Source organism: Bombus vosnesenskii, unplaced genomic scaffold (assembly GCF_011952255.1).
Source record: "Bombus vosnesenskii isolate JDL3184/JDL3185 unplaced genomic scaffold, Bvos_JDL3184-5_v1.1 scf7180000014893, whole genome shotgun sequence".
Classification (NCBI taxonomy): domain Eukaryota; kingdom Metazoa; phylum Arthropoda; class Insecta; order Hymenoptera; family Apidae; genus Bombus; species Bombus vosnesenskii.
In genome coordinates this window covers 179,666-187,871 of record NW_022883709.1, presented here as the reverse complement: position 1 = coordinate 187,871, position 8,206 = coordinate 179,666, and positions in this window count along the sequence as shown.

Below are 8,206 nucleotides of genomic sequence, written 5' to 3'. Positions count from 1 at the left end.
AGAGGTCCCGGTGAAACGCCAGATGAAGTACCTAGGTCTCACGATCGACAGCAGATGGACCTTCGGACCGCACTTCGAGCAACTGGTCCCGAAGGCGACGGCCGCAGCCAACGCCCTGTGCGGCCTCCTACCGAACATCGGCGGAGCAGGATCGAGAATCCGCCGACTCTACGAGGGAGTGGTTCGGTCCCTAGTCCTCTACGGGGCACCCGTCTGGGCCAGAAGCTTGACGGCCAGTCGCCGCAGCCTGACCTTGCTGCGGAGGCTGCAGAGGACGACCGCTATCCGCATAGCGAGAGGCTACAGGATGACATCGTACGCGTCGGCGACCGTGCTGGCGGCATCCTCCCCGTTCGAGCTGTAAGCCCTGGCGCTCGAACGCGTGTACGAACACCAGAGGGGCCCGACGCCATCGACCGCCAGCCAGCCGACCCCGAACATCCGGGAGGAGGCGAAGAAGGAGACGTGGGAACGATGGCGCTCGCAGCTGATCCAGGAGGACGCCGTGCGACCACACCAGGCCGCTCGCGCCGTGCTTCCCAACTGGGAGGCCTGGAGGGATCGAGGCGGAGCGCCGCTGACTTTCAGGATGATGCAGGTGCTCACCGGCCACGGAATGTTCGGCGAGTACCTGCTAAGGATTCGGCGAGAGGCGACGTCCGTCTGTCACCACTGCGAGGAAGAGGAGGACACGGCGCAATACACACTGGAGTTCTGTCCGGCGTGAGCGGAACCACGACGCGTCCTACGGCTCGAAATCGGCGAGAGCTTAGCCCCCGAAGCGGTCGTCGCGGCCATGCTCAGAGGGCGCCAGGAGTTCGCCGCCATCCGCACCTACTGCGAGCAGGTCATGCTGGCGAAAGAGCGGGCGGAAAGAAACCGGGAGCGAGCTCGCGATCCGTCCAGGACATCGCAGCGCCCGAGGAACACAACGTGCCGCAGGGGCGCGACGCCGCCACCGGCGCCGTCACGGTCACCGTAGGAGCGCGAAGAACCAGGAAGAGGCGTCAGGGGACAGGGTCCCCAGGGTGACGCAGCAGGAGCGAGGCGCTAGGGGGCGTGGTCCCCCCCCCAGCGGTCCAAGAAGAGCAGGACGCCTCCCTTCGACAAAAAGGAGAGATAGACGCCCGGAGGTAACCGGTAGTAATTCGGGAGAGATCCCGGGTGCATCTCGACTCAGGCGTCAGGACAGGCCACCGTGGAGGTTTTAGCCGGTACGAATCCGGCACTACCCAGCGCCCTCTCCCCGGAGGGCGCGGGGCGCCTATGAAGGTTTCCTCCACGAAAAAAAAAAAAAAAAAAGGACCATAGGAGCACGGATAATGGAATTTCTACTATAGCTGGAAAAAGTTATATAGTAAACGAAAATCAATTTTCTACGGAAGAGAAGATGTCGGAGTAGTTCTGGAAATTATGAGGAAAAAATGTTAATGTTTTGGGTATTCTCAATTAGAAACCACGAGATTGAAAAATTCGAAGATCAACATGTTTAAGTACGAAACTTTAAAATTTAAATTTCAATATTTTTAGTTTACAGTTACAATTTGAAAATTTTGGAACTCAGTAGATTTTTATTCCTGGCCATTGTTTTTTCACAATTAAAGGTCAGTGCATTAAACTATTTCTTACACTATTTACTACATTTATTACTTCCGCATAGGTCTGCGGTAAATACGTAGACGTTGAGTGTATTTTATAGACAAATAATTAAATTACTTTGAAATTTACAATTATTTTATAAATATAAAAAAACCATTTTCTTAAGAACTGCTGTAGTCAAAAATACAAATGTAAGTGATGTGAAGAAATTAGAGTTAAAACGATGTGTTCTACTCGATTCACCATTTCATCTAATGGAAATCATCGTATTTGTGTTCCCCATTTTTAAATTGAGTAAAAAGAATGAAAGAGACAAGCAATTGAAGTCTGTACAGATCGAATATTCTACAAATAGAGCGAATGACATTTTATTTTTTGTAATAAAAACCGTATGCTGTGAGCTTTATTCATTTGCATATATGAAGCCAATATGTACATATTAAACTTGATTTTATCCGTTTATTCCATAAATTAGTATTATTCTATAGACTATTTTTCCTAATTCAACATCTCTGTTGACAGATGGGCACTTCAATGTTACGAAAAGTAATCATCAAATAGCCGCTGTATATTTTCAATTATTCATTCATATATGTATAGAAATTTCGTAATGTTTCGTATATATTACACATAGTATATTCAGAAAAATGATCCGTAAGTATTCGAATATTTTCGTGATAGTATTATCAACAAACTGCGGATTTTTGTGCGAATCCGTATTTTTATACAGCTAATTACAGAAACGAGATGTAGAAATGTATTTTATTCACTGAATATTATAATAAGTTCTATACTTTTGATATTTTATGTAGTTTTGCATCTTATGTGCAGTTTGTGCACTTTTGCAATTTTAAATTTCCTACAACTGTATAAAAATCGAAAAATTATATTTATGTTTTCGTTTATCTCATCAATGGTCCTGTGTTTCTTCTATTTCAAATTTTCGGCATTTAAAGCTTATTAGTGATTGCTTTACATTATCAGTACGTAATATGTTACATTATATTAGGTAGAAAGTGCAATAATTTTCAGGAACGCCAACATTTTTTTTAGAGTAGTTCTCTTTTTGTAAAATATCCAATGAATTGGACGAAAGAAAAGTCTTATGTTCGTTTAGTTCCATATTTATTACAGTTTACAAGGATGATTTCTTTTCTTTTCCTCATTCCAACGATGAGTAATAACAGCAGTTTATTTCTAGAAAATAATATTTGAAAATACTAAGGATTTCTTAGCAAGCAAAACATACAGATGATAACTAAGAGTATCGCCTATTACCTGGAAACAGCTGCTCGAATGCCAAAAGTAAAAGTACAGCAATGACGAAAGGTGTACCGACTGAGGGAACGCGTAATGGATTCCGGTAATTAATTCGAACATCGTGTGTCAGGTACTGGAATGCCAGATAGGCTATTAACAATGGCGCACAGTGCCGGCTCGTCCATGATTGAAGAGCGATTCTCGATGTTAGAGCTGCGCGGTGCATTTCGGTAGACAAGAGGATTTTATTCGACGTTTCATTGGAAACATAAACGTGAAATAGAATTGAAACGGGAGTTTCAATACAAAAACATTAAAAATATTTGGTAGTTTCTTTCATAATGCTGCTAATAGGCATAGTTTTTTATTTGAATTTAGACGGAAGACATTAACTTTGCTGTGATTTTCGAATTTTTATATTTCAATTTTTATGTTAGTTCATATATTAGCAAACATAAAAAACTTGATCAGTCATATTCTAATCATCTGTTCTATGTATAGTATGAGAAAAGTACGACATCAAATTCACTAAACATAAACAAAAGGACTCCTGTAATAAAGTTGTAGTCTTCCTATAGGATAGGACCTAGTATAGATACGTGTTTGTTTTATTGATATCCTGATCATGGACACGAACAACGTTGAAAGATGTATGTATCTTATATCTCTAATTAGAGAAGAAATGATTTCGTTTATTTTGCGATATTGCGATATTTCACAAAATCGAATTGCAAAATCATTGCCGTCACAGTACCAACAGCAATTTTATCATACTTTGCTCAAATTTGAGATACTCTGTAATGTTACAAAAATGCAACCGAATCGAAAATGACCGAATGAACGTAACAGGATTAAGAAACGAAGATTTACAAGGTCAACCATTCTATCTATGTATTTGAATAATTTCTAAATTATGTGTTGATTGATAAATTTTACACAAAAATTGCAGCATCTCGGGGAAAATACAATGCAATATACAGTCAGCCACGAAAACCTACATACATTTATACACTTTTTAAATTAGATAAATTATAACAAAGACGTTAGATCTAGTAATCCTTTTAGCATCAAATTTCATATTCATTGAATTGTCACATACGTTTAAAAAGACAACAATCTATTATATTTTTATAAAGGAAAAATAAAAGAAAACAAAATGCAATATCAGAAAAGATATTCTGTTATACCTAAAAGAAATCGTAGGAAGAAGATAAATTTAATATTACATATCAACACATTACACTAATATGTTAACGTCTTATGTTAATGTCTTCTAGGCATGTGGATTTCTTTTGTAGGTATCAATAACGGTTTACAATATTTTTGATGCAGATGAAGATCATGGAATTATTAACATGGAGTTAAGAAAAATGTATTAACAATTATTCGTCCTCAATTGCCTAATATCAGTAAAAACTTCGTGTTTCACGAAGATTTTGTTGGTATTGTTTTATTTATAATTAAAGAGCTATTTTTTTTTTATTAAAAACACAGTATTTGAGGGTAATAAACATTTTCACCTTTTCGCAACGTGAGCGGTATGTTATTATATATGTCGGATTTACATTAGGATTAGGGTTAGGGGCGTTTAAAGAATCTTCACTGGAATTAGCCATCGGTGTGGTACAAGAAAGGTAGAGTTTATTGGCACAAACAGAGATATTACAATGGACAATGGTCTCAGGTTCGAAAACGAATCCGCGGTCAACGGGACAGCGAATTGACATTCCGTCAAATTCTAAGTTGGACTTTATGTTAAAACGTGGAGTAATCACTGCTTGTAGAACGTTAATTAATTCGTTCCTTAATTCGTCGATGAGATCGTACGAGAGAGTACGTTTCCGTTACGGTGACGTTAGGGTCAATTAATCGTATTTCTAACTGGCCCGTACTTACGCGAGTACTTGGGAACCTCGTAATGAATGAATTTTTGAATTTTTCGAGAATAGAGATTAATCGACTTATATCGTTACCAATTACATCAGTGTCATTGATCTCGTCTTCCGCGGTTTTACTACAGGCATTAACTATTTTTGTTTTACAAATAACGAGGCTATTTCGTGTAATATTTACGTCCTTGGCTTAAAATTTCGCGACCAATCATGATATCGTATTTTAAGTAACTATCAGCAAGGATATGAAAAGTTATCTCCAAGGTAAAACCATTAATACGTACAGTGGGCAAAATTTGAGATGTACTTTTAATACAAGTATTTCTTATTCCTCGCATTACTACTATATTAGTCGTTCTCTTGCCAGAAAATTTCGAGGTTACGAATTCTTTAATTAGTATAATAATTTAATTATTAATTTCGGATAATTTAATTCTTTAATTTCTTTAATTAGCATTCGGCTCCAGAATCGAAATAAAATGTGAACGACTCACCCAGATGACTTAACTTACCAGTTGAAACTACCACCACGCAGGAGTCGACTTGACGTTCGTTATTAGAATTATATTTTCTTTTCCGTCTTAACGGGCAATTTGGCGCAATATGTCTCTTCTCCTGGCATTTGAAGCAGGATACTGTCGGCGATGTGGCTAGTCGGTTTACTTCTGGGTTTCGTATGTCCTCCTGCGGCTCCAATTTTATTTTCTTGCGGTACTCCGATGTTTTGTGTTCGTGGATGCCTCAGCGGTAGCACTTAATCCGATGGTCTGATGGCCTGCTTCGTTTGGCTTCAGGGCCCGCCGATGGATTCTCCGACGAAGACGCCAGCCTCTTCCTCGCCTAAGAGAGAGCACCCATTTCTGTTCGGAATTGGTCCTGGGTCCTGATGTCACTCGTAAGTGCCATTCGTTCAACTCGTTGGTCATGTGAAGTCAGTCGAAAAAGGACGCAGGCGTTGATTACTTCAGCCATAGTTAAATCTTCCCATCTCGCCTGCAAGAAGGAACGAAGACGAATACCGAAAGCTCCCGTGGTTTCATCCTTTAGTGGTGGTTCATTAAGCATCTTCATCAGCGCTGAGGTTGCCGTCTCTTTGCTATTAAAACGCGCGAGGAAAAGTTCCATAAATCTTGACCAAGTAAGGCCTCCCCGAACCGGGATTTGCGTAAGCCAATGTGCTGCAGTACCCTCTAGAGCACGACATATAGTGGTGAATAACTCGCCGTCTTGTACAGACCTTCCCTCCAGGAGTAGACTGACAATTGCACACCATACAGCCAGGTCGGCGTCCGCGATTTCGGGATTAAAACGCGGTAGCTATAATTCTTTAGGTTCCACACTCGATTTTTGCTCTCTCGGCTGAGTTAACTCGCGCACAATGGTCATGAGCTGTTGCGTTGTTACCACCAGCCCTGATCCCACTTCTGATGTCGGGTACACATTATGATTAAGGTTAGGGATGTAAAACCACTCTTCATTTGGATTATACATTGTTGTTATGCAATAGAGAATGTATTGACTAGTGCAAATATGATTATTACAGAATTTGACAAGTAACCGTGGTAATTAGATACTCGAAGCTAATGACAATGATCCTACGTTCAATAACGAATTTGCGGTCAACGGGATAATAGAATGCGCTTTCTTCCAAAGCCCAAGTTGTACTCGATTTGCTTGTCTACGGTACAAGTATTACTAAACTAACTCTTTGTTAAAACGTGGAATATCCACCGAGCGTAAAGACGCTAGGTAACTCGCTAATACGGCCTCACGAGAGAATGACTTTCCGTCACGATGATGCTGCAGAGGAAAACTATGATGGGGTGTGTCCAAGGACACGAGATCATCGGATTCGTCGAGTAAAACCTTCGCCCGGAAAGTGAAGAAAATTGACGTTATTAATTGGTCAATTTCTATGTTGGTAGTTAGAGAAGGATGCTAACCGCCCTTGAGAGAAAGTTTTTTAAGATAGGTATAATTTAAAGTATTATAAGTAAGTGCATATGCTTAGTTTGGATAATTAAATGAATCAGACGTTTAGATCTAGCGGGTAGTGCCTCTTCAGCCTGCGAGTCTGGTCCGTCGTATCGAGTAGTCCAGTGATTAGGGGGTTTCGGTGTTTGTTAATTCTTTTGCTGTATCTGTCGCTATATTTTGCTATTTCTTCTTTGACGGTGGGTATCTTGAGGTCGCGGTGTATTGTTTCATTGGTTACATACCAAGGTGCGTCAATTAGGGATCTTAGCGTTTTCGATTGAAAGCGTTGGAGTATTTCAATGTTGGAGTTACTTGCTGTTCCCCATAGTTGGATTCCGTAGGTCCAGACAGGTTTTATTACGGTCTTGTAGAGGGTAATTTTATTCTGTATATTTAGTTTGGAGCGTCGGCCCGTGAGCCAATAGAGTTTTTTAGTTTGTCCTTTAGTTGCTTCCTTTTATCTGAGATGTGTGTCTTCCACGTTAGTCTCCTGTCCAGGGTCATGCCCAGGTATCGGACTGTGTCCCTGCTAGGAACTGTTGCATTGTTGATGGTGACCTGGGGGCAGGTTTGTTTTCGGAGCGTGAAGGTTACATGTGAGGATTTCTTTTCGTTGACTTTGAAGCCCCATTTGTGAAACCACTTTTCCATGGAGTCGAGACTTCGCTGGAGAGTGGATGAGGCTATTACCGGGTCTGCGTGGGAAGCTAATAGCGCTGTGTCGTCTGCAAATGTCGCTATTGTTATATCGTTTGATATAGGTAGGTCGGCAATGTAGATGGAGTATAGTAGGGGTCCGAGGACACTACCTTGGGGTATGCCGGCTTCTATTGGGAATGTTGCGGAAGTGGCGTCTGGGTATTTAACCATGAATTGCCTATTGGTTAGGTAAGATTTTAGGATGGAGTAGTAGGGGTGGGGTAGGATCTTTTTAAGTTTGTATAGTAGCCCTTCATGCCATACTTTATCGAATGCCTGTTGGATGTCTAGGAAAACCGCTGAGCAATATTTTTTCTTTCCGAGTGTTTGGCTGATCGTATGAGTTAGGCGGTGGATTTGCTCTACTGTAGAATGATGTTTTCGGAAGCCGAATTGGTGATCTGGGAGTGTTTTCAAGTTCTCTAGGATTGGAAGGAGTCGGTTCGTGAGCATCTTCTCGAATAGTTTGGACAGGGTAGGTAAAAGACTGATTGGGCGATAGGAGCAGGTTTCGTATATCGGTTTACCGGGTTTAGGGATGAGGGTAATCAATGAGATTTTCCAAGCCTTAGGATAGTGTTCCAGGCGAAGGATAGCATTAAAAATCGATGTGATGAGTGCTATCCCTTTTGTGGGAAGTTCCTTGATTGCTCTATTGCCTATTAGGTCGTGTCCTGTTGCTTTCTTGGGGTTTAGGCGACTGATTGTTTCTATAGTCTCTGCAGAGGAGAAGGGTTCGATAGGAGGGGACATTTGGAAGGGGGTGTGCAGGTATTCAG